Raw genomic sequence first — 26,323 nt, forward strand, 5'->3', positions numbered from 1 at the left:
GTGTGTGTATAAAATCAAAGTATCCATGGTTCCTCTGTTTCCATTTAACAACATGTCTTGAAATATCATTGTATCTTAAGTATTCTTTGAAAACAAAATGCTTAATGATTTCATAATTTAACATAAAATAAAATTAATTGATCTCTCATGTTGCAAATTAAGTTTTTAAAAAAAAATTTTTTACTATTATCATGTCTTTTAGTTATTTTAAATGTTTATGTCAACTCCAGAGGCTAATGTTTTATAGTTAAACTTTTGTTTCAGAGGGTATAAAATTTTTTTTTTAATGTATGTGTTGCATCTAAGAACATTTTTATTTAATAAGTTCATAATTGGCCAACAGTCTCATCAGATAGTGTTTTGAACAGGTTAACATTTTTTATTCACAAGAGAAACATGTAGAAAAAATATAACACATTAAAAAAAATATATATATATATATATTTGATCATCACTGCTGTGTGAGAACCCGGAACTTCTTCAGGGAACTCTGCACATGATCATTATAAACTAGAGGAAAAGGCCAGGAGAGGAAAAGCCAGAAAACTTCCTCAGAGGACTAGTGGGCACACAAACATGTGAGTTATAAGGAGTAACTGAGCACCAGGTGAATTAGGAGTGATGTAATGCACTTTAAGGCCTCTCTTCTATTCTCACCCCTTGCTTGGCTCCCAGATGACCAAAGAGTCTCTATCACTCAAGCTCTTTGCTTCCTTTGGGCCCAAGTTTGGTCTCCTTTATTGTTACACATTGTAGCATTATCAGTACATTACACTCAGGAACTCACGGAGATCAATATGTTTGTAGGACCAAATTCTTTAATAACAAGATTAAACTGTATATCTGCATTATCATGAATATTCAGAAAACTGGGTTGACTGAACGAATTCATTTTCTGAGTTATTAGCCACTGAAGAATTTTCAGTGACCAGGGCAAGTTGATGAAAATTTCTCACCTCTTCCAGAGTTCCTGATTCTACCTCAAGTTATCCCTGAAAAGGGATTGTTATTGTTCAGTCGCTAAGTTGTGGCCATCTCTTTGCGACCCCATGAATCCCGTTCTAGGATCCCCTATCTTTCACTGTTTCCCAGAGTTTGCTCAAACTAATGTGCATTGAGTCGGTGATACTATCCAACCATCTCACCCTCTGATGCCTCCTTCTCCTCCTACCCTCAATCTTTCCCAGTATCAGGATGTTCTCCAATGAGTTAGCTTTTTGCATCACGTGGCCAAAGTATTGGAGCTTTAGCTTCAGGATCAGTCCTTCCAGTGAATATTCAGGCTTAATTTCCTCTAGGATTGACTGGTTGGATCTCCCTGTTCTCCAAGGGACTCTCAAGAGTCTTCTCTAGCACCATAATTTGAAAGCATCAGTTTTTCGGCACTTAGCCTTCTTATATTTCAACTCTCACATTGGTACGTGACTACTGGAAAAACCATAGCTTTGACTATACAGAGCTTTGTCAGAGAAGTTATGCCTCTGCTTTTTAATATGCTGTCAGGTTTTGTCATAGCTTTCCTTCCAAGGAGTAAGCATCTTTTAATTTCATGGTCACAGTCACCATCTGCAGTGATTTGGAGCCCAAGAAAATAGTCTGTTTCCATTGTTTCCCATCTATTTTCCATGAAGTAATGGGACTAGATGCCATGATCTTAGTTTTTTTTGAATGTTGTTTTAAGCCTGCTTTTTCGCTCTCCTATTCACCTCTTAGTTCCTCTTTGCTTTCTGCCATTAAGGTGGTATTGTCTGCATATCTAGGCTATTGATATTCCTCCCAGCAATCTGAAAAGGGACAGTGGCGCAAAAAAGACTAGCTCCTTTGCAATTATGCTTTCTTATTTGTCTATAGAATTTCTCTTTTTATAGTCTTAATATAGTAATTTTTTTTGTTAAAAAGATAGTACATTTGGCAACAATTTTTTATTATAATAGAAAATAGAATCTATTAAAAAGGTTTTATGCCAGATTTTCTGGGTGGAAATAAGAAGCTACAACTTACTTTTTTCATTTGTGTGTTACAAATATCATTTAGAGACTATCTGACTGTTCAGAAAGTGTCCTTTGTGAACAATATGCTGGTTGAGTCACCATGATAAAGGTTAAAATCATCAGTTAAGTTTTTCAAAATTCAAATTTTCTTTTAAAGTATTTACTCATTCAACTACTCACTTTTTCATTCATTCACCACAGAAAAAATACAGTACTTAATACAATTGGTGAAGGGAAAAGCAAATATAATGTATTTGCTTGAAGAAAATGAGTCATCAAAATTTTATTTTGATATTAGAATAGAAATTTGAAAATTTGTAGAAAACTGAAAAAATGAGGCAGAGTTCCTATGAATCTTTTTTTTTTTTTTTAACATATTTCCTCTAATTTTATTTTATTTTTAAACTTTACATAATTGTATTAGTTTTGCCAAATATCAAAATGAATCCGCCACAGGTATACATGTGTTCCCCATCCCGAACCCTCCTCCCTCCTCCCTCCCCATACCATCCCTCTGGGCCGTCCCAGTGCACCAGCCCCAAGCATCCAGCATCATGCATCGAATCTGGACTGGCAACTCGTTTACCCAGTTCTCCCTATGATTCACATCTAACCTTAGTATGATAAACTTATCACAATTAATCAATATTTATGCATTATAATTAACTAAAATTATGCTTTATCAGATTTTTTTTTTAATCAGATTTTTTGGAAGTCTTTACCCACTGTCCTTTTTATACCAGGCTGTGACATTTTTCTCTCATAAAGCAGATTTTCCCCTGTTCAATGACCTTCCAAGTTTGAGAAGTACTGACCATGTATTTTGGGTAGCTTCTCAGGTGGCTCAGTGGTAAAGAATCTACCTGCTTGTATAGGAGATGGAGACACAAGTTCGATCCCTGGGTCAGAAAGTTCCCCTGGAGCAGGAAATGGCAACCCAATCCCATATTTTTGTCTGAAAAAACCCACGGGCAGAGGAGCCTGGCGGGCTGCAGTCCATGGGGCTGCAAAGTGTCCAACAGGACTCAGTGACTGAGCACACCTTCTCTTCTGGTTGTATATTTTATGGAATGCTGCTCAACTGGGATTTGTCTGATGTTTTTCTTGTGGTTAAACTGGAATTACAGGTTTGGGGTAAGAAGATAATCCAGAAAAGTGCTCTTCTCATCACATCTTATCAAAGGTAACTGCTGTCAATGTGACTCATCAGATTTCTTTACTGTAAAGTTATTATTTTTTCCCTCTTTTCATATTACTCTCTTAGAGAGAAAATCACTATGCATGGTACACGCTAAAGGAATGGAGAGTTATGATCCACCTCGCTGAGAGTGGAGTATCACATGAATTATTTGGAATTCTTCTACTTGGGAGACTTTTCTATTCTTTTTTATTTACTTATTGACTTATTTACTTTTTGCATATTGATAGCCAATTATTCTTACATCACCAGTTGAAATCACTATCTTTTAACCATTGGATTTCCTTTGCATTTTTGTAAAAAAAAAAAAAGTCAGTTGTCTATATTTGTATGGGCTTATTTCTGGGCTCTCTAATTCACAAAATATCATGCTTTCAGGAATATCACAGCATTATATTAAACATCAAATCAGATAATTTGAGTCCTATAACTTTGCTTTTCTTCTTCAGAATTATACAGACTATTATAAATCTTTTGCCTTTCCGAATAAACTTCAGACACAGTTTGTCAATTTGCACAAAATAGTTTGCTAGGATTTGGATTCTTGATTGAGATTGTCCAGCATCTCTAGATCAAATTGGGTATATCTGACATGTTAACATCACTGAATCTTTCAACTCATAAATTCAAAATATCTTTCCATTTGTTTAGATCTTCTTTGTTTTTTTCCACTGTATTTTGTCATTCTCTACGTGTAGATTTTAGATATTTCTCCTCTTCAAATATACCTATTAGTGTTATAAATCTTCCTTTTTGCTCTGCTTTCACTATATTCTACAAGTTTTGATAAGATGTATTTGTTTTCATACAGTTCAAAACATTTTTTCAGTTTTTCTGATGACTTCTTTTTGACCCATTATGGGTTTCTAAACATCCATGGATTTCATTTAATTTTTATTGTTTAATTTCTAAATACAGATTTCTGTTAATTTTACTCTAATTCCATGGTTGTCTGAGGATGTATTTTGCATAATTTCTATTTTTCTAAATTTGTTAATACAGGTCATCAGTTTTTTTTAAGCCAGAATTTCTACTTTATTGATATATTCAGTTTCAACTTCTCAGATTTGAATAACCTACCATATTTTTTAAAATGATATGTTAAACATGATGCCCATGAATTATGTTAATAAGAGCCATAATAGACAAGTAGATCATTATGCTAACATTTGCTGTGGGAAGCATTATAGGAAGTCAAAGTCACTGGCCTGGTGTAGGAGTCAGAGCCCCGAGGTATGACAAGGCACACTCTCTGAGCTGATGCTTTGACATCAAGAGGAGGGAAGCCATGAGCGGATCTTCATTTTTCTTTTCATTTACGAATGGGAAATCTCATAGGTTTAGCTAATCAAAAATTCTGTTTAAGGACTTGAATTAAGTTTTTGATCTATAAAGATCGAATTGCTTCTCAGCCTATGAGTCTGGAATGTTCTTCAACTTCAGGAAAAAACATCTCAGTAATACTAGGATGCTAGTAGGAACTGGAAGACACCCAACCCCTGACAGGTCCAAAGACACGCAACCCATTGAGATATTTCGGCTTCATATTTCCTCAATTCCAGGCGATCATCACATTTTGTTTTGTCTTTTCTCCCTGGCCATTCTCTTCTGTGTCCCTTATTGTAATTGTCAGATCAAACATGGTGGCATTCCTTGGACGCATTTTGTTTCTTCATGCTTTTGTTTTCTATGTTCTATGGGAACATTACACAGATACCTTTTGGGGTTCCATTCAAATGATATCATCTTTCAAGCTGTCATAGAAGTTGGTAAGCACCTGGGTTATGACACCCTGCCTTGTTATCTTTTTCTATGTTTATCTGATTCCTGCCTGATCTACTCCAGTAGGATGCAAACTCTCATCAGGTAAGTTTCTGTTTTATCTATCTCTGTGCCCCCTATAGCAACTAAAAGACATCAGGTGCCTTTTCTATTGAATGAAAAAATAAACGAACCACCATATAATGGAGCAGAGTTTAAAGTGTGATAGTTCTCTCTCTTCCATATGGAGTCAGTAATAGTGGGGTCAGTGTTTTGTCTAAATTAGGAGATTTTAGAGAAAACATAGGACAGAAAAGACAAGAGAAAAAACTGATAACATCAAGTTCTAGTCCAAGCAGTGGAGTTCCTGTAGAGCTCCTCTTGGGAGCATTTTTTCCCCCCAAATTGAAGTATAATTGCTTTACAATGTTGTGTTTTTTCTGTTGCACACCAAAGTGAATAAACTATATATACACATACATATCCTCCCTCTTTTTTAATTACTTAATTTTTTGAGTTTACCTTTGATTTGTAAACAATTTTTAACTGGAGGATAATTGCTTTACAATGTTGGGTTGGCTTCTGCCTTACAACAATGTGAATCAGCTATAAGCATACACAGATTCCCTCTCTCTTAAGTCTCCCTCCAAGCCACCCCCCATCCCACCCCTTTGGGTCAAAACAGAGTACTGAGGTGAGCTCCCCATGCTGTACAGAAGCTTCCCACTAGCTGTCTGTTTTACACATAGTAGCAGATAAATGTGAATTCTAATCTTATAATTCATCCCACCCCCATCCCCCTTTGTGTCTGAAGATCCATTCTCTACATCTGCGTCTCCATTCTTGGCCTGCGCCTTATACTTCCTTTCATTTTGGGGGCCTTGAACAGACAACTGGGTCTGTATTAACTCCTTTCTAAGCTCCCTGCAAGTATTTCCAAACCTTAGCCTTACTGTAAGGCTACTGAAGACACCTGAATGACTTCAGGGTAAAGATTCACTTCTCACAGATTCAAAGTATAAACTAGAACTAGAGCTTTGTAGGATGAATAAAACAGTGAAAAACAAAATGCTTTCCAGGTATTTTAGCCATCAATCCTAGCTTCCAACCCCATCCCTCCCTCCTGACTCTACTCATGGAGGGTTGTCTTAAAGGAGGCATATATAGAGTTTCTTTTTTCAAAGTTAGATGATTGCTACTTTTCTAAATAATAGGCAAGAGAATTCTGAGTCATTCAACAAAGTGCTGGTGACCAAACTCTCTTGGAAGAGGGGAAAAGCACGTTCATGCTCTCTTTTTCTCTCACTTTGTAAAAAGTGACTCTGATTCAGCTGAAATCTGGGCAAAGATTGTGTGTGTGTGTGTAAGCGTGCACATGTGCACGCCTACATCTCTCTCTTTTTTGGACAGCCTCCAGTTACACAGTCTTGAAGGCTGGTATCACGTTCCCCTTCTTCCCTTCTTATTTCTTCCATCCTGATAGCAAGGCCTCTCAGTCCCCACTTCTTTCTGTGGTTCCCAGAGAGGGACGTGAGTTTTGAAAGTGTCAAGGCAGTGTAAATGCTGATGTATAGGCCACAGTTGTTTCTCTGAAAAGGCCTTCAGAGTCCTCCCCTCTCCTCTGTTCCCTTCAAGTTGGAATGATTCATCAGCTGGCCTTTAGCAAGAAAAGAGGCTGGCCTGAGGTCTTGGGCCTTTGACCTCCGTGAAGAGAAAGGTTACACCGAGTGCAACTGTGCAAGGGCCAGGGCGGCAGCCACTGGCATAGAAACCCGAGGTGGGGGCGCCAGGCCCGGGGAGGGGGCTGGTGGGAAAGAGGGGGGACTCAGCAACAAGAAGAGTCTATTTCTAAGAGGCTCAGTGGATCAGCTGACAGCCGGGGTCAGGGGTCATATTTATGCTTGATTCCCTGAGCATGTTACAGTAACATCTGCTTGTTATCGGTCTTGAGGGAGCAGGCGTGGGGACCAGGCGCTCTGACCTCCTTCTATCAAAGGAGGCGGGAGAAGAGATTAGGGGTCCCTATTAATGTTTGTGTTAGACTTAATGCCTCCCCCCTCTCCTGAGCCTGATTTGTCAGCTTTCCCCTTTTTCTTTTTGTCGTCTTGCGAAATGTTTAAATGAGCCCCTTTGTTGTCAGTGGTAGAGCAATGGAAATTGCAGAAAAGAAAGTTAGGTTTCAATCAGAAGGAAATCTTGGTGAAAAATATACAGTGAGAAAGAGAAAAAGAAAAATCAACAACCCAGGAAATTCCTCACATGCTGGAATTGAATTGTTTCATAGAAACTTCTCGGTTTTGGACATCATACACAGAATTGAAAAATCAGTTGTAATTGTTTTCTGTCAGCTTCTGCAAAAAACTTCCTAACAGGAAAGGTGGTTTGGTCATTCATTTACCAGGGAATTCAACTTTAATGTAGGATTTGCCTCAAGGTTGGTGTCATCAACTCAAAACAAGGACAGAAGCCACCATTGGAGTGGGGGTTGAGGGTGGAATAGTAATTCTTCTCTTTGATTAACTTTTAAAATTTGAGTCAGTTTTGTGACTTTTCCACAAATTTCCCTAAAAAAATTTTTCCTTCTGTCACCAATGAATTTCAGCTTTTGAATTGTTTCATAGAAACAATTCAAGGAGGAGGCTGGTGGGCTACAGTCCACAGTGTAGCAAAGAGTCTGACACGTCTGAAGGGACTTAGCAGGCATGGATTGGGGCTGCTTTTCCCATCCTTGCCCTTTTAACTCTTTTCCTTGAGGGCTGGGGCTGTGTTTCCTGGTGTCCAACGCTGAGTAGGACTGAATTTCAGCTTTTATGTGCAAATATTTCCCCATCTCCAATTTCTCTGGCCAAACTAATAATCCATGGAAACATAAAGCAATTTCTGAAAATCAGGCTAAAGAAAGAAGAAAATGGACTGAGCTGCTAAGTTCTTTTTTCTTCATTTTCTGAAACAAACAAACAAAAAAGCACTTGCTGTGTGCCTGCTGGCTTCTAGACGAAACAACTATCTATAATCTTGTGTTTCCAATTTCCATGATTTCTGTTCAGAAGTTTCTGGAAGGTCTCAGTTTAGTTTTGTAAAAATCTCTTGGTCTGCTGTAGACGGAGCATACATAATTGATACCTAGTAGATGCCTTAACCACTTATGTGACATCTTGTTTTAGTCTCAAGCCTTGCATGGAGGAATAAAATTTGGGAGTGAAGGAAGAGGTTGGAGATAGAGGATATTATTTTTAGCTAAAAAAAAAAAAAAGAAAGTTAAAATAAGCAAATGTGATTTCATGGAAGGCAGCCACCTCTTGGATCCAAAGTCCATGGCAAAGTTCACACAGTCCAACTTCCATATAACTATGAAAACAACATGTTTGCTATTTATAAGGAATTCCCTTGGGGAAACCAGCTTTAAAAAGGAGGATAGATTGTTGTGAGGAAAACTGGATGTGAGTGGATGGGGCCTCTTTAAAGGTAAGGGCTTAGATGTGTGTGTGTATGTGTGTGTGTGTGTGTGTGTAGTGGTGGTGGGATGGGTGATGGGAGTCGCTGTTCAAAACCACTTTGTGATTATAAATAATAAAAAAAAATTCAATCGGAAGTGCGTTCTGCCAAACTGGACAATAAAGCTCCTAGCAGGGCATTGAGATTTTCTTAATCAGGGTCAGACCCACATGCATAAGGCCAATGAGTTCAGTGGGAAAAAACGACTCTTCTTCCCCGTTTTTTTCCCCTTTCCTTTTTTCTTTCATTTGGAAGGGACCCCCTCATAAACATGCAGAGCAATTTTCCAGTACATTAACCCAGGAGGGATCCTCTCTCTGTCGGCTCAAGAGACAGAGAAGTTGAGAACCAGGGTGAGGGGAAGATGGATGAGCCTGGGATATAAGAGAGGGCAGTTTTTCCACTGTCCTGCCCTGTACACCTAGGACAAAGACTTCATTGACTGCCATGCTTGACATCAGCCTCATAAACTAGTAGTCAGGCACAAAGGGTCTGACACTTGAAAGTACAAGTCCCTGCCTTTTCTATTGCAGCTGTGCAGGGGGGTTGGGCCTAACAGTGGTGCCCCTTTGTCAGCCCACAGGACAAGAGGTGAAGATAAATAGTATTGACTTTAAGGTAGTCACCCAATCTTGCTATTTCCCCAAAGACAACACTTCCTCTCAGGCCGCACATCATGGCCCCAGGAGATCTAGCCATCTTCCCTTTGGCCAGGGAGCTAGGGTAGAGTTGGCCTGGGTAGCAAGGAAGGTGCAGAGTGGACATGTAGCTGGAGGGAAGGAGAGAAGACAGGGGCAAGTACAGAGTCGTGGGATCCGTTCCTCGTCCTCTGTGAAGAGGTGGTATGGTTTTCATGCATTCCAGCTTGGTCACAGTGGTTTCTTTCATTCTCTTGAGATCCCCAGAAATTGTCCTAGAGGGAAAAAAACAAATGCAGGAAGCAAGACTGAAAACCATGTACATTTATATGATCCAAAAGATAGGGGAAAAAAAAAAAGCAACAACTCACATTGGTATCTCTGATTATCACAAGGCCAGAAAGCACAATACTTTTCTGGGAACATTTTGGCAATAAAACTTTAAAACAAGCACATAAGTTGAATGCAATCATTTAAGAATCATATGTGCTGAAGGCAGGGACACAGCTGTGTGATTTGTTGGGGTTTGATTGTTGCAATTGCTAGTTTTTTTCATTATTATTTTATTCATCATTAGTTTTTACTTGATGCATTTTATTATTATTTTTTATTTGCAGCTGCATAGGTAAACTTTTTTGTATTATTTCTATCTGTGTTAAAAGAGAAGGGATTTAAAATCCAAAACACCGAACCCATTTGGATTTGAAGGCTTATGTGCTGTGCTTAGTCACTCAGTTGTATCTGACTCTTTGTGACTCCGTAGACTGCAGCCCGCCAGGCTCCTCTGTCCATGGGGATTCTCCAGGCAAGAGTACTGGAGTGGGTTGCCAAGCCCTTGTCCAAGGGATCTTCCCAACCCAGGGATCAAACCCAGGTCTCTCACATTGCAGGCAGATTTTTTACTGACTGAGCCACCAGGGAACCTCTTGATGGCTTATGACCAAGTTCAACAGCTTAGAGAGGATCACTCTTCCTGGGTGTCTTTCTAGACCTTCTGAATGCAGGATGCTATTTCAGATGTCTTTTCATCCTCTAAAGAGGCTCAACGGACGATGATTTATGAGCCCTCCTCAATGACAAGTGTCCATCTCAAGTTAAACCTCTTCTCTTTAGAGTGGACTTATGGGTCTCAGAGCAGACAGATTCTAAAGAGCTCTCCAAAAATATTTTATGTACACAGAGAGAAGGGTGTGGTAGCTCAAATCCCTATAGGTCCCATGTTCAAGCTGAAGAAAGGTTACAGTTAGGATGTGAACGCCAGAGGGGAGTTCCATTTAAACCCTAACAGTGGAACTCAGATCAATCACACATTAGCTGGTTTATAAAATCTAGCTGAGCTTCCCTTCCCATTGCCTTTTCAAAATTTCTCAGTTTAGCCCCTTCTTCTATTGACAATGCCACTTTACATCATTTGAGAATATATCCTTTATCCAAGTCATTTCAAGAACTCTATTCTCTAAAACTGTGCTATAATTTCATTTTAGAGAACACTGCTTGAGGCTAAGATAAAAAGAGATCACATTGATAGGAAACTGAGATTAGCTCCTTTCTATGAATCTTTTAAGTAAACATATTTACTCTAAAAACTAATAGTTTCAAGTTGAGAAACAAGTTTCTTGAAAACAGAGGACATATTGACTAGCTTCGATTCACATTCATTTAACCCCCTCTTTAAGGGAGTCCTATAGCTGATGAACTTAGAATATGTTTTGAACTTGATTTGCCTTTGAACAATTATGTGGCAATAGTTTTGTACATGTGTGTTCAGTTGTGTCCGACTCTTTTGTGATCCCACGGACCATAGCACACCAGACTCCTCTGTCATGGGATTTCCCAGCCAGAATACTGGAGTGGGTTGCCATTTCCTCTTCCAGGGGATATTCCTGACCTAGATATCAAACCTGAGTCTCCTGCATTGGCAGGCAGATTCTTTAGCACTGAGGCACCCGGGAAGTCTGGCAATAATTTTGACTTATTGATAAAAGCATTATGTCTTGAAGGAGGTGGATTTCATTCATTGCCTTTTGTTTTCACTTCTGGAGTTCCTAAATTCATTATTTCCAGGATCTAGTCATGTTCACTTACACTTCAATAGAGCTTTGATTATTTCCAGAAACCTACAAGTTATCTCAAAGTGACACTTTTATTTTCATATCTCAGCGATGGTTTATGGGGCAAACTGCAAGCTGAGCGTAACTTTGTCCTTCTGCCTCTGCCTAATGCCTCCTTCCTCTTCCCAGAGCCATTGGGTCTTCATTTCTCTGGGCTCTTGGATATTCCTCTGGGGTCTCTTCATCCTTCACCCTCCAGACTCTCAAACTGACATTCTGCATAGGACATCATTTGGCAACTCTCAGATGTGAGGTGCTAAGTCTCCTTATAGCAGGAAAAAAAAAAAAAAAAAAGCTGAACAGAAGTAAACAGAAAGCTAGTTTGCAGTTGTAGGAAAGAAAAGTGAAGGTTATGTCTAGGGGATTTTCATGGGATGATGAGATGTGAACTTCTGGGAAATTTGTTTCACTTTTCCTTTTCCGTTTTTGCCTCTTCTAGTCCATTCTTTTCCAGACAGTACATTGTTTCACGGGTTTTCATTGTGAAATTTCTGAAATAGATATTGAACATTCTAAGCAGATCTTCTCAAAAGCAGCAAAGTGGTTAGCCTTGGCTCTCCTCTTTGCCTATGCTATCCATTGTATTTCTACCTCTTGACTCAAAACACAGAAGGAACTTTCCATCAGAGGTTATCTGTCAAACCCTAGGGTAGGGAATATCTCTTAATGTTTTCTTCTGAGTCTCCTCTTCCTGAGAGGCAACAAGTTTGTGGGGAAAGCTCATGGATTGGGTGCTGGGAAGGCTTCCGTTCTAGTCTAATTCTGTCCATTCTTGTGCTCCCTTCATTGAACTTGGACACTCATTTCATCTCCCTCAGTTTTCTTATCTGTAAGATGGACAAACTACACATATCTGTATGATTGTTTTCTTTCCTTCTTTCTTGTCCCTTATGTTCTAACAGTGGACTGCATTTTTTCCCCCATTATAATTACGGGAAATAAGCATGTTTAAACAGATAAGTGAACATCGAAAAATATAATCTCAATTTTAGGTATTGTTGGTATCGCAACTGGTCCATGAATTTGATGTATATACATGACCTAACATTTCCTCTCTTCTTTATTTAGACCTGGGTCATGCACTTGGCAGAGAAGGCAATGGCACCCCACTCCAGTACTTTTGCCTGGAAAATCCCATGGACGGAGGAGCCTGGTAGGCTGCAGTCCATGGGGTCACTAAGAGTTGGATACGACTGAGCGACTTCACTTTCATTTTTCACTTTCATGCATTGGAGAAGGAAATGGCAACCCACTCCAGTGTTCTTGCCTGGAGAATCCCAGGGACTGGAAGCCTGGTGGGCTGCCGTCTATGGGGTCGCACAGAGTTGGACACAACTGAAGCGACTTAGCAGCAGTAGCAGCATGCACTTGGAATTGATATATTTTGGGAGTTTTTCTTAGTTCTAGTTGAGGACATGTGGTTTTGTAAAGACACCATTAAAAGCTAACTTACTGGGTGGAGACCTTCGCATGTGCTTGTCCCATGGGATTCAGCGACCGGCCTGACTTTCCTAGTCTGAATCAGAGTTTAAAAATTCTTTTAAATAAACATTTGTGTTCTGCCTTGTCCAAGGTCTTTCTGACAAAAATATATTTTTATTTGCATACTATTTGACATTTATTTTAGGTAAAAGATCTATTTCAGCCCATTTGTATTTATGCTGATATAGGCTGTGGGCCACCTTGTCTGTCTGGTGTGTGTACTGGGAGCTGAGTTGAACCAGGAGGCCTTCCTTTGTCTCTCACTAACTTTGTCTCCTCGAGCTAGACTGTGTCTTCAGGGAAAGGAAAGAGAACTCTCCCTGTGTAAAGCCCAGTGCGGGTCCCATACCCTGTATCCTTGTAGAACCAAGGCCAAGGAAATACGAACAGAGTGAAATAAGTCATAAAGAGAAAAACAAATATTATATATATTAACTCATATGTGTGGAATCTAGAAAAATAGTACAGATGATCTTATTTGCAAAACAGAAATAGAAACACAGATGTAGAGACCAAAGATATGGACACCAAATGGGGAAAGGAAGGATGGGATGGGTTGGGAGTTTGTGATTGACATATATACACTGCTATGCATAAGACAGATAACAAATAAGAACTGACTGTATAGTGCTGGGAACTCTATTCAGTGTTCTCTGGTGACCTAGAAGGGAAGGAAATACAAAAAAGAAGGGATATATGTATTCATATAGCTGAGTCACTTTGCTGTACAGCAGACACTAACACAGCATTTTAAAGCAATTATACACCAATAAAATTTTTTTAAAAGAATGGCCACCTTGGTTTTGTCCCTCTTCTCCTTGATGTTGGCCCCAAGGGACTTCTGTTAAGAGTCTGTGAATACCTATGAATCTTGATACTGAACTTACAAGGACATGGGTCACTTACATTAAAGGGTTAATTGTTGCTTTTAACTCTCTAATTTCGCTTTCCCCTCAGTGATTCAACCTCATATGACAGACTTAGTAAGCATGTCCAATTTGATAACCTGTGAACCTCAAACTCCACCTATGTTAAACTCACTTCCAGTCTCCCCTTAGAAAAGCAAGCTCTGCTTTCTCTTTCATTTTCCCATTTCTATAATTATCATTGCTTTTGTTATCCAAACTCAGAAATTGAGCTGCATCTCTGATTTTTTTTCCTTCTTCTCTTTTCCTCTTGCTCCCTTTGTGACAGCAGCGATGTGCTCCTACTGAGTCTTGTCGCTTCTACATCCTGATTCTATCCTATTTCTATGGCCCTGTGTAGTTGAGACTCTCAGATATTCATTGCTAAATTACTGCAGTGACACCCGAGGTGAGTTTCTTTTTCATCGCTTACCTAACACACTTCTCCGTTCCAGCCACCTCTCTTCTATGTATGTTCCAGTGACCTGTGCCTCAATCTGGTTTCCTACCCAGAAGGAGGTCATTTTTGTTCCCTTGTACCTTTCAACTCACATTCCTCAGCAAGTCTGCCTTGAATTCTCTAGAGATGAGTGAACATGCACCCTCTGGATACCCATTGCACCATTAGTCTTTATCATCTACTTCATTATTCTCATTTGAGAAAACACATAAAATACCTATTGTAGTTTTCTAGAAGCTGTTTGAATTGTGAACAAGATGGTATGAAGCTTACAAATCAGGTCAAGAAATTCAGTAGAGAGGTAGGTGGTAACAATAAGACGGTGATACTCTCACGGGCTAGGAAATATTCTAATCATTTATTGTCATTGACGATAAATGTCAATGTCATTGACAATAAGTGTCCTTTTCCACAGGACTGGAAAAGATCAGAGTGCTGACAATAACCCTATGAGGCTGTTACTCAGGATTCCATTTCATAGATGTGAAAACAGAGGTGCAAACAGGCTCAGCCCAATGAAGAACACGTTTTATAAGAATGACAAAGGATTATGAAAGCCTGGTAGGAGAGATGACTCCTGTCCACTTGAAATAAATGTTATGAAGGAGGTTTAAAGAAAGAGGAAAGTGATTTGGTATTTTCCAAGTAACTAATTAGAAATGCTCCGTCTTTCAGTCTTATATTATTGTAGTTCTATGAGTTCATCTTTGCACTCCTGATTGGATGGGTCATTCCTTAGGACAAATATTAATTCTCTTTGTTCCCTCCACAGCATCTAACCCAGTGTTTTTCACATAGCAGCTGTAGTTGATAGATGCTTAATTACCTTTTGTTGTCTTGAGCACAGAGATGCTGCATTTCAGGGTCTTTTTTTGTTGTTTTCTTTTCTCACCATTTCTAGATATATATATTGATTTAGTCATTTATTTTGATTTTGGGGAAATAAGTTATTTAGTATATATACTATATGCCTCAGTTCAGTTCAGTTCATTCGCTCAGTCGTGTCTGACTCTTTGCGACCCCATGAATCGCAGCACGCCAGGCCTCCCTGTCCATCACCAACTCCCGGAGTTCACTGAGACTCACGTCCATCGAGTCAGTGATGCCACCCAGCCATCTCATCCTCTGTCGTCCCCTTCTACTCCTGCCCCCAATCCCTCCCAGCATCAGAGTCTTTTCCAATGAGTCAACTCTTCACATGAGGTGGCCAAAGTACTGGAGTTTCAGCTTTAGTATCATTCCTTCCAAAGAAATCCCAGGGCTGATCTCCTTCAGGATGGACTGGTTGGATCTCCTTGCAGTCCAAGGGACTCTCAAGAGTCTTCTCCAACACCACAGTTCAAAAGCATCAATTCTTAGGCACTCAGCCTTCTTCACAGTCCAACTCTCACATCCATACATGACCACTGGAAAAACCATAGCCTTGACTAGACGGACCCTATGTTGGCAAAGTAATGTCTCTGCTTTTGAATATGCTATCTAGGTTGGTCATAACTTTCCTTCCAAGGAGTAAGCGTCTTTTAATTTCATGGCTGCAGTCACCATCTGCAGTGATTTTGGAGCCCAGAAAAATAAAGTCTGACACTGTTTCCACTGTTTCCCCATCTATTTCCCATGAAGTGATGGGACCGATGACTATATGCCTATATAGGTTAAATAGCAATGACTTTTAAATTTTTGATTAATTTCAAGATAGAATACTTTTGAAGCAGTTTTCCTTCAATCACCGTAATCAATTTTTGCCAAGTAAGAACGGACTTACAACATAAGGAATTAAGGCTGGTATAAGTGAGCCAATGTTGTTCAGGTGCTGAGTTGCGTTCAACCCTTTGTGATCTCATGGACTGCAGCACACCAGCCTTCCTTGTCCTTCACTATCTCCCGGAGTTTGCTCAAACTCATGTCCATTGAGTCCGTTAGGCCATCCAACCATCTCATCCTCTGTTGCCCCCTTCTCATCCTGCCCTGAGTCTTTCCCAGCATCAGGGTTTTTCCCAATGAGTCGGCTCTTCACATCAGTGGCCAAAGTATTAGAGCTTCAGCTTCAGCATCAGTCCCTCCTATGGGCCAATATAAGTTAGTAAAGACTTTTCACAGAACCAGTGATGTTCCCTAGAGCTTCTCATTCTGGTGGTATGTCCTTTCTAATGTTCCGGTGACTTTCTCACAGGGTTGTTGAGAGGATTAAATGTAACAAAAAGTTAATCAGAAAAGAAAAGTGTTTAACATATAGTCATTTCATATTTGTTAAATGTCATCATCATCATCAGCAGTATTATCTTCAGTGCTATTATCAACTTCATCGTCTTCATCACATCATCCTCATCAGCAATGTCACCATCAGCAGCAGCATCCATCATCACCACTCATATACATGATCTGTAAATGTCATTGGCTCTCAGTGACCAAAATTACAACATGGTTGTAATATTAATGTGATACTATGTTGGGCTGAGTGGTCTTAGTAAAGGACTTACAATACTAGACTCAGGTGATTTTCCCAGAGCAAAGACTTTGTTGTACTTCCTTAATATACAACTAGGAATTGTTGCTTCTCATGTATCACATATGACTTTCTTCTGTGGGAGGGTGAGCTACAGTGTCTTCTGCTTGATGAAATTAGCTATGACTCCCTGCACACTCTCACCTCCAAGTGGACCCTTATTAGCGTCCTTCATCCCCAAATGGATTCACTTACAGGCCATTCAACAAATAAATACATTTATGTTTAAATTCCTTTTAAAGTTTACTAGCAATTGATAGCTTTGAAATTTCTAAAATGAAGCTGAATTTATGGCTAGCCAGCAAATATTTTTGTTAAACAAATCACACATCCTTTACACTAAATGCAACTGAAAACTATGCAAAAAAAGGAAATTATTTGTAATTTAACTGAAAAATAGAGGTAAGGTAAGAAATTTGTATGCAGGTCAGGAAGCAACAGTTAGAACTGTACATGGAACAACAGACTGGTTCCAAATAGGAAAAGGAGTTCATCAAGGCTGTATATTGTCACCCTGCTTATTTAACTTATATGCAGAGTACATCATGAGAAACGCTGGACTGGAAGAAACACAAGCTGGAATCAAGATTGCCAGGAGAAATATCAATAACCTCAGATATGCAGATGATACCACCCTTATGGCAGAAAGTGAAGAGGAACTCAAAAGCCTCTTGATGAAAGTGAAAGTGGAGAGTGATAAAGTTGGCTTAAAGCTCAACATTCAGAAAACGAAGATCATGGCATCTGGTCCCATCACTTCATGGGAAATAGATGGGGAAACAGTGGAAACAGTGTCAGACTTTATTTTTCTGGGCTCCAAAATCACTACAGATGGTGACTGCGGCCATGAAATTAAAAGACGCTTACTCCTTGGAAGGAAAGTTATGACCAACCTAGATAGCATATTCAAAAGCAGAGACATTACTTTGCCAACAAAGGTTCATCTAGTCGAGGCTATGGTTTTTCCTGTGGTCATGTATGGATGTGAGAGTTGGACTGTGAAGAAAGCTGAGCACCGAAGAATTGATGCTTTTGAACTGTGGTGTTGGAGAAGACTCTTGAGAGTCCCTTGGACTGCAAGAAGATCCAACCAGTCCATCCTGAAGGAGATCAGCCCTGGGATTTCTTTGGAAGGACTGATGCTAAAGCTGAAACTCCAGTACTTTGGCCACCTCATGTGAAGAGTTGACTCATTGGAAAAGACTCTGATGCTGGGAGGGATTGGGGGCAGGAGGAGAAGGGGACGACAGAGGATGAGATGGCTGGGTGGCATCACTGACTCGATGGACGTGAGTCTCAGTGAACTCCGGGAGTTGGTGATGGACAGGGAGGCCTGGTGTGCTGCGATTCATGGGGTGGCAAAGAGTTGGACACGACTGAGCGACTGATCTGATCTGATCTGAAGATCTATTTTGCTGCTGATTCATTTGTCCTTTCCAAGGCAACTAATACATATTTAAATAAAAGAAGTGATCTGTTAAATGATATCTATTGAAAACAGTCTTGTCCAGAAAGTTACATGTTCAGAAATATTAATTTGACTTTCTTTTCTGAAATCATCTAAAATAAAAATAATGTAAAGCGTTTTAGATATAGACGCTATTACCAAGGACACAATCCTTTCATCTTGACTTCCTTGAAATTCATATTTATTACTAGTTAAATTATTGGCTACCATAAAAATAACATAAAAAATAAAGAGAAAATTTAAATGTATGTCCAAACGTATGGATTGCTAACACTGAATTTGTTATTTTTTTTTTGATCCATCCTGATGTTCTACCGTTACAGAATTTCTTGGTATATAACCTGTAATTATAAGATACGTCCACATAGCTGGTTAACAGAGAAAAGTAAAAATGTTTAACAGATTTTTTTTTTTTTACCTTCCTAATTTCTCCCACTCACCTCCTCTCAAGCTATAGTTTAAAAAATCCTAAAAAGACTTTGAAGTTTACAAAGAATTAAAAATCAGTATGACAAGTAACAGAAGTTTTCCTAGTCCATCATTCATCATAAAAATTTAATTAAATTAGGAATTTTTGAATAAAATATATATACCATAATAGTTCATAACATTGTATAGGAGATGGTGATGAAAACCATCCCCAAGAAAAAGAAATGCAAAAGGCAAAATGGTTGTATGAGGAGGCCTTGCAAATAGCTGAGAAAAGAAGAGAAGCAAAAGGAAAAGGAGAAAAGGAAAGATATATCTATTTGAATGCAGAGTTCCAAAGAATAGCAAAGAGAGATAAGAAAGCCTTCCAAAGTAATCAATGCAGAAAAACAGAGGAAAACAATAGAATGGGAAAGATTAGAGATCTCTTCAAGAAAATTAGAGATACCAAGGGAACATTTCATGCAAAGATGGGCACAATAAAGGACAAAAATGGTATGGACCTAACAAAAACAGAAGGTATTAAGAAGAGGTGGCAAGAATACACAGAAGAGCTATATAAAAAAGGTCTTCATGACCCAGATAACCACGATAGTGTGATCACTCACCTAGAACCAGACATCCTGGAATATGAAATCAAGTGGGCCTTAAGAAACATTACTGTGAACAAAGCTAATGGAAATGATGGAATTCCAGTTGAGCTATTTCAAATCCTAAAAGATGATGCTGTGAAAGTGCTGCACTCAAGATGGCAGCAAATTTGGAAACTCAGCACAGGCCACAGGACTGGAAAAGATCAATTTTCATTCTAATCCCAAAGAAAGGCAATGCCAGAGAATGTTCAAACTACTGCACAATTGCATGCATGTCACATACTAGCAAAGTAATGCTCAAAATTCTCCAAGCCAGGCTTCAACAGTATGTAAACTGAATACTTCCAGATGTTCAAGCTGGATTTAGAAAAGGCAGAGGAACCAGAGATCAAATGGCTAACATCTGTTAGATCATAGAAAAAGCAAAAGAATTTCAGAAAAACATCCACTTCTGCTTCATTGACTATGTATGCTAAAGCCTTTGACAGCGTGGATCACAACAAACTATGAAAAATTCTTGAAGAGATGGGAATACCAGACCACCTTGTCTGCCTCCTGAGAAATCTGTATGCTGGTCAAGAAACAACAGTTAGAGCCAGATATGGAACAACAGACTGGTTCCAAATTGGGAATGAATATGTCAAGGCTGTATATTGTCACCCTGCTTATTTAATTCTATGCAGAGTACACTACATGAAATGTCAGACTTGGTGGAATACAAGCTGGGATCAAGATTGTTGGGAGAACTATCAATAACCTCAGATATGCAGATGACAGCACCCTTACGGCAGAAAATGAAGAGAAACTAAAGAGACTCTTGATGAAAGTTAAAGAGGAGAGTGAAAAACTTGGCTTAAAACTCAACTTTCAAAAAATGAAGATCATGGGATCTGGTCCCATCACTTCATGGCAAATAGATGGGGAAACAATGGAAGCAGTGACAGACTTTATTTTCTTGGGCTCCAAAATCACTGCAGATGGTGACTACAGCCACAAAATTAAAAGATGCTTGCTCCTTGGAAGAAAAGCTATGACCAACCTAGACAGCATATTAAAAAGCAGCAACATTACTTTCCCGACAAAGGTCCGTCTAGTCAAAGCTATGGTTTTTCCAATAGTCGTGTGAGCATTGTGATGTGAGTGTTGGACCATAAAGAAGGCTGAGAGCAGAAGAATTGATACTTTTGAACTGTGGTGTTGGAGAAGACTCTTGAGAGTCCCTTGGACTGCAAGAAGATCCAACCAGTCAATCCTAAAGGAAATCAGTCCTGAATATTCATTGGAAGGGCTGATGCTGAAGCTGAAGCTCCAATACTTCAGCCACCTGATGCGAAGAGCTGACTCATCTGAAAAGACCCTTATGCTGGGAAAGATTGAAGGCAGGAGGTGAAGGGGATGATAGAGGATGGGATGTCAGATAGAGTCACTGACTGAATGGACATGAGTTTGAGTAAGCTCAGGGAGTTGGTGATGAACAGGGAAGCCGGCCATGCTGCAGTCCATGGGGTCTCAGAGTTGGACATGACTGAGCAACTAAACTGAACTGAACTGAATGAATAAGGACCTACTGTATAGCCCAGGTAAATACCTCCATATCGTGTAATAACCTATAAAAGAGGATGTAAAAAAAGAATATATATATGTATACATATAAAACTGAATCACTTTGGTGGGCACTTGAAACTAACACAACATTGTGAATCAACCATTGCGAATCAACTAGATTTCAATAAAATTAAAAATAAAAATTAACATAAAATACCAAAAAATTAGAAAATTAGAAGAAATATAATATAAACTTTAAACTTATTAAGTACATTTTATTTTAGATTCATCATCTTTACATCTTTCATTTTGCTGCTAACTGGTTTGGGAAGCTTACTTCTTACCTGCGGGAAGTAAGCGTCCCTTTAGTATACTTTCTGAGAAATAATGTCATTGAAATGTGAAAGAATATTCAGGTGAATTTGATGGAAATTTCTGATTGTGTGCTATTTTTCTAAAAAAAAGGTGATAATTTTTTAAATGAATAATGGTAATTATCAAGCTATTTATAGATTAATTGATATGAATTGTTTGGTTATTTCTAATTTCAATGTATGATCAAGTCTTACATGACACATGGAGGAATCATAAATAAAGTCAACACCAAACTAGTGTGAGAGGAGAAAGTGAAAGAGGAGAGTGGAAAAGCTGGCTTAAAACTCAACACTCAAAAAACAAAGATCATGTGATCTGGTCCCATCACTTCATGGCAAATAGATGGGGAAACAATGGAAACAGTGACAGGCTTTATTTTCTTGGGCTCTAAAATCACTGTAGATGATAACTGCAGCCATGAAATTAAAAGATACTTGCTCCTTGGAAGGAAAGCTATGGCCAACCTAGACAGCATATTAAAAAGCAGAGACATTACTTTGCCAACAAAGGTCCATCTAGTCAAAGCTATGTTTTTTCCAGTAGTCATGTATGGATGTGAGAGCTGGACCATAAAGAAAGCTGAACATCAAAGAATTGATGCTTTTGAACTGTGGTGTTGGAAAAGACTCTTGAGAGTGCCTTGGACTACAAGGAGATCAAACCAGTCAATCCCAAAGGAAATCAGTCCTGAATATTCATTGGAAGGGCTGATGCTGAAGCTGAAGCTCCAATACTTTGGCCACCTGATGTGAAGAGCCGACTTACTGGAGAAGACCCTGATTCTGGGAAAGATAGAAGGCAGAAGGAGATGGGGACGACAGAGAATAAGATGGTTGGATGGCATCACCAACCCAATGGACATGAATTTGAATACAATAATTGTAGTGTTGATATTTAGATTATCTAAATATTGTTTGATTGATCTGTAAAAAATAGTTGTTAGATAAATTAGAAATATAAACTTTATTTTGGGGGAAGATGGATTTTTAAATGACTTAACACCTTCAAAGCACCTGTTTATTAGCAATGACTATGGAACTGCATCTCATTCACTGTAGAACCACAGAGAATCTGAAGTATAAACTTTTGCAGGGGACATTTTTCTTGTCATTCTCAGGGGTACAGCATGGATTTTAAATAATATTCTTAACTTTTTAAGCTGTTTGCACTCTTCACCAATTCCATTTTTTAGCACCATTCCCCCAGCAATTAGTTCTAAGAATGAAATATTTTACCTTATTAACATTTCATTTGACTATCCAGCTTCATTGTTTGAAAACAAATTGAGCATCTCTAGGATGAATTTAACAAATTTTGTCTTTAGAAAACAAAATTATATTCTGATTCATTGTGATTGTGTCAGTACTAAATTACACTGGAAGTTTTACAATAAGGCATTAAATTCACCTTCAAGTTGTATATTAAAATATCCTCCCCCAAATAAGTAATCCTTAACTTGTGAATTCATGAGGGAGTTTTGAAGTATTTTTGAAAAATTAGGGAAAAGGGAAGGAGTTCCATCTTTCTGCTTATAACTCCAAAGAGTTAGCCTTGAAAAATCAAAAGGGATTTGTGTAAGATATACCAACGTGCTTATTGGGGTAAGCATGTCCTCATCTTACTCTGAAGGAGGATTTCTTTGTTACAACACATCAACCTACAGCCAACCGTTTGGTTATCAAAAAAGTACAAGTACTTGAGCAGTCATTGAGATGAGAAAGCCTAAAAAAGAATCAACTGAACATTAGATTTTAACACAAACGTGCCCTCCATCACACATGGTAACAGAATGCAGAATGCATTACAGAAGAGCCTTGTCTCTCATGTGATAGGAAGGTGCTGGAAGAGGAAGCACTTTTGCATTTATTCACACCCCAAAATGTTCTGTATCAGGGAATTCACTCCATCAGAGAAGAACGATTTCTATCCTCATTTGTGTTTGAAACATGAAAACAACATAACAGCTGCATACTGCATTGAATAAGGAAGATCCACATGCATTTAAATCACTTATATCTTACTTTTTTATGATGCAATTGTGAATTATGTTCCTTTTGCATCTGTAATTAGAGGGCAGAACAGATGGCGAAGGCTTCGTTTAAAGTGATGTGTCCATTAAAATAACCTATGCTGCCAAATGATTGTTCACTATAACAGGGTATTCATTCACTGTGGCAGGCACTTTGCTGTACTGAAATATGTTGCAAAGGCCCCTGGACTATACATGACGCTTATTATTTTTAAGGGCTTTCCAATAAAAGGGTTCACTGTAGCACAGCTAGCTTTGTACCTCATTTATCTTGTGAGCATATGTTTTACTATATTGTTCTAATTAAAAAGTGACCTTGTATATAATGATCAGAACTCAGTGCTGAAAATGATTCATATAGGAGCTGGGGATACGAGAAGACAGTCCAAGCCATATTAAACCGGGCAGTGAGGCAAGGGGGCGGGGCAATCTCTTCTTGTGCGTTACTTGGAGATGATTTTTAAAGAGGAAAAAAAAAAAATAAACACAGGAAGAAAAGGGTAAAAAAGTCATCATAAGATTTGGTTCAAAGATGCTCGTATGAAGTTTAATTATTTTACATCTGGCCAAAGCATACTGACTTCTGTGTCGTTCAAAGCTATGAAAGATGCACTTTGTTTTGCTTTGCTTTGCTTGGTTAAGATTGTCGGAACTTTTTGGCATATCAGAGTCTAGTCAGCCATAATAATAAATACTATTGAAATTTCAGATTTTTCAGCTTCTGAGGGCAAAAAAGACCTTTCAAATACGACTTCACAGAATTCCCCAAATTTTACAAAATAGTTATAATTTCTGCATTATGAAGCAAAAAACAGTTTCAAAGAGATTAGGAGAGCAGCCTGACTCATCCATTGGTAAAAACATTTAAAAAGAAAATTTTGAAAACAATAGGAAAAAAACATTGAAAACAACAGATGAAAACATAAATAACTTCTTTATGTAATTTATGGAGAAGACATTTTCTAGGTAAAAATTGGTGAAAAAAGTCAAAAGCACATGTTACAAATTTCACAAACGAAATAAAAGTACACACATCTAACTGAAGAAATTGTTTGTAACCAGTATGAAAGGAACTGTCCATCCTTGATATGTGAAGAACTCACACAAATCAATAAGGAAATACTGAGACTCAATAGGAACATACCACAATGTTAACTATCTGTTTACAGCATAAAATACAAATAGTTTACAGATAGCTTACAGCAGAACATACAAATTGCTAATTAAAATAAAAAATATGTTCAACTTAATTTGCAATCAAACTCTTTTAAAATAAATAACAAGAAGTACCATTTTCAACTAATATTAGGAAGCCTTTTAAAATGTTCATGCCCACTTCTTGGGAAGTTTTGGAAAGGTCTTTGTGGTGATGCTAATTTGGGTCAGAAAGATATTTATGAAAAGTGTTTGAATAATTTAGGTCAGAAATATTTTTTTAAAAATGTGTGCATTTTATCTATTACTTCTACAAGTCAATGCTAAGGGATCAGGCAGAAATGTGGCAAAATTTTGTGCATTTGGATTTCAATTATAATGTTATTTATTGAGTTTTTAAAAATCTCCTAATTATCAATACCCTGGTAATAGTTTGTAAAGTTTTAATATTTTCATCCCCAAACACTGTAGCATTAAAAATAATGTGCTTAAAATCTGAGTTCTGTTTGAATTCAAGGAAGAAATCTTGCCATCAGGGATTTATTTCAAAATTCATTGTGAAAATTCACTTCTGGCAGACCGAATTTCATCTCTCAGGGAGGCTTTTCTTAATTTTGACTAATCAATAAGAGATTCTCATACTTTGGCAGTTTTTCTCTACCTGCTTTTTTGCGAGTAGTTAATAGTCTGTAAATACCATTTAAGAAGCACCAAGGGAGTACACCATTAAGAGGAAATCTTCAGGGAACCCTTTCGTAGAGAGAAAGTCTTTGAATAATACAAATATTTACTCCTAAATAACTTTTATTGGTTTTAACATTTATTTTAAAATCCTTTAGGTGGAGCTTCCAGTCATCATGAGTATTTTTATTTCAGAAAAAAAAACAACAACAATCACTCCCTTTTTTATCTGAGTTCTTGTTTCCCCAACTTCTTTAGTAAACTTGGATTTGGCTCTATAATAAGAGGATGGGCTGAGGATGTGGAGAACTTCTGAATGACAGTGTCTGCTCTTCAGATTCTTTGAATTTGCATTTATGGAATCTGCCAACATTTTGATGGGCATTCCCAATCTGGTGTGGAGCTGAGAGGTGAAGTAGCCAGCACAAGTGAAATTAAGCAGCTTCGCCAGGACTTTACATCCTTCTGGGAGGAACTTAGACATAGCCACAGGCTTAGCACTCCCATGGAAACACTGGAAAATCACCACCACTCCCTGACGCCAGGAGTGGGGAAACGGAGGTCCATCCCCAGACCTCCTACCTGACTCTAGGTCATCTCCCGATGTCTCAGAATGTCCCAGTGTGAACTGAGATGATAATTAGCACCTGGTCCATAGGATAATCAAGAAGATTAAGGCAAGGGTGATGTGGAAATGATTTTCAGTCTTGCACGGGGAAATCAAGCACTTACCACATTATATGCGTTTTGATTGCTTTCTTGTCAGACTCTATTCTGGGCTGGAAAATTCTACAGAGCAGGTGCAAAGTCTCCTTCCCTTCTCCTTCCCCAGAGCTTACTCCAGACCCTGTCACAGAGTCCTTGTTTTATAAATTTGTGTTTTTTTTTTTTTTTTCCTTTTCACTGGACTGACACATAAAGGAGTAGTTTCTGAGTGGAATGTGATTGTATTTTAAACTCCTTGGAAGATGCCCATATATTCCAAGGATCACTAGTTCTGCCAGAGCTTCTGTTAGTTTTATTTATCAGTATCTCTTCCATCATTGTTAACTACTTCACACAAGGCCCTGAACAAAATTTAAAGATACTTTACCTATCTGTTAGAATCTTAGAATCTAGTTTCTTCATTGCACAATATGATTATTCAGTAATAAAGATATTAAGAATTGGACATTCAAGATTCATTCAGACTTTCTCACAATGGCAAAATATTCCAGACCTATACTTTCTTGATTTGAAATGGAATCAGGGCAGGAAAAAGTTACAGGACTAATATAAAATAAGGAATAGCTGAATATACATTAAAATATGATTGCCAAACATACCAAGAGAAAATGGTTCTTTGGTGTTTTTTATTATGAAAGCTCAATTTTAAAATATCAATATTTTATGCTTTAATTTTTGACCTCTGACCAAGCTATTTGTCATTGTTGGAATAGTGTTCTGCAACCACTACTTACATGGTTTTCATTGTGAAATGGGTCTTTGGTGATCATTCTTTTTC

At 38.3% G+C, this 26,323-nt stretch overlaps 1 long non-coding RNA gene across 1 annotated transcript in view; it reads left to right on the forward strand.

The window, feature by feature from the left end:
• The first annotated feature begins 8,347 nt into the window (after positions 1-8,347).
• Positions 8,348-26,323, forward strand: part of LOC113879954 — a 37,991-nt gene continuing 20,015 nt past the window's right edge. The window contains exon 1 of the long non-coding RNA XR_003507538.1: positions 8,348-8,415. This is a non-coding gene — a long non-coding RNA (uncharacterized LOC113879954). The remainder of the gene's footprint in view (positions 8,416-26,323) is intronic.

The sequence above is a fragment of the Bos indicus x Bos taurus genome, chromosome 21 (assembly GCF_003369695.1).
Source record: "Bos indicus x Bos taurus breed Angus x Brahman F1 hybrid chromosome 21, Bos_hybrid_MaternalHap_v2.0, whole genome shotgun sequence".
NCBI lineage: Eukaryota > Metazoa > Chordata > Mammalia > Artiodactyla > Bovidae > Bos > Bos indicus x Bos taurus.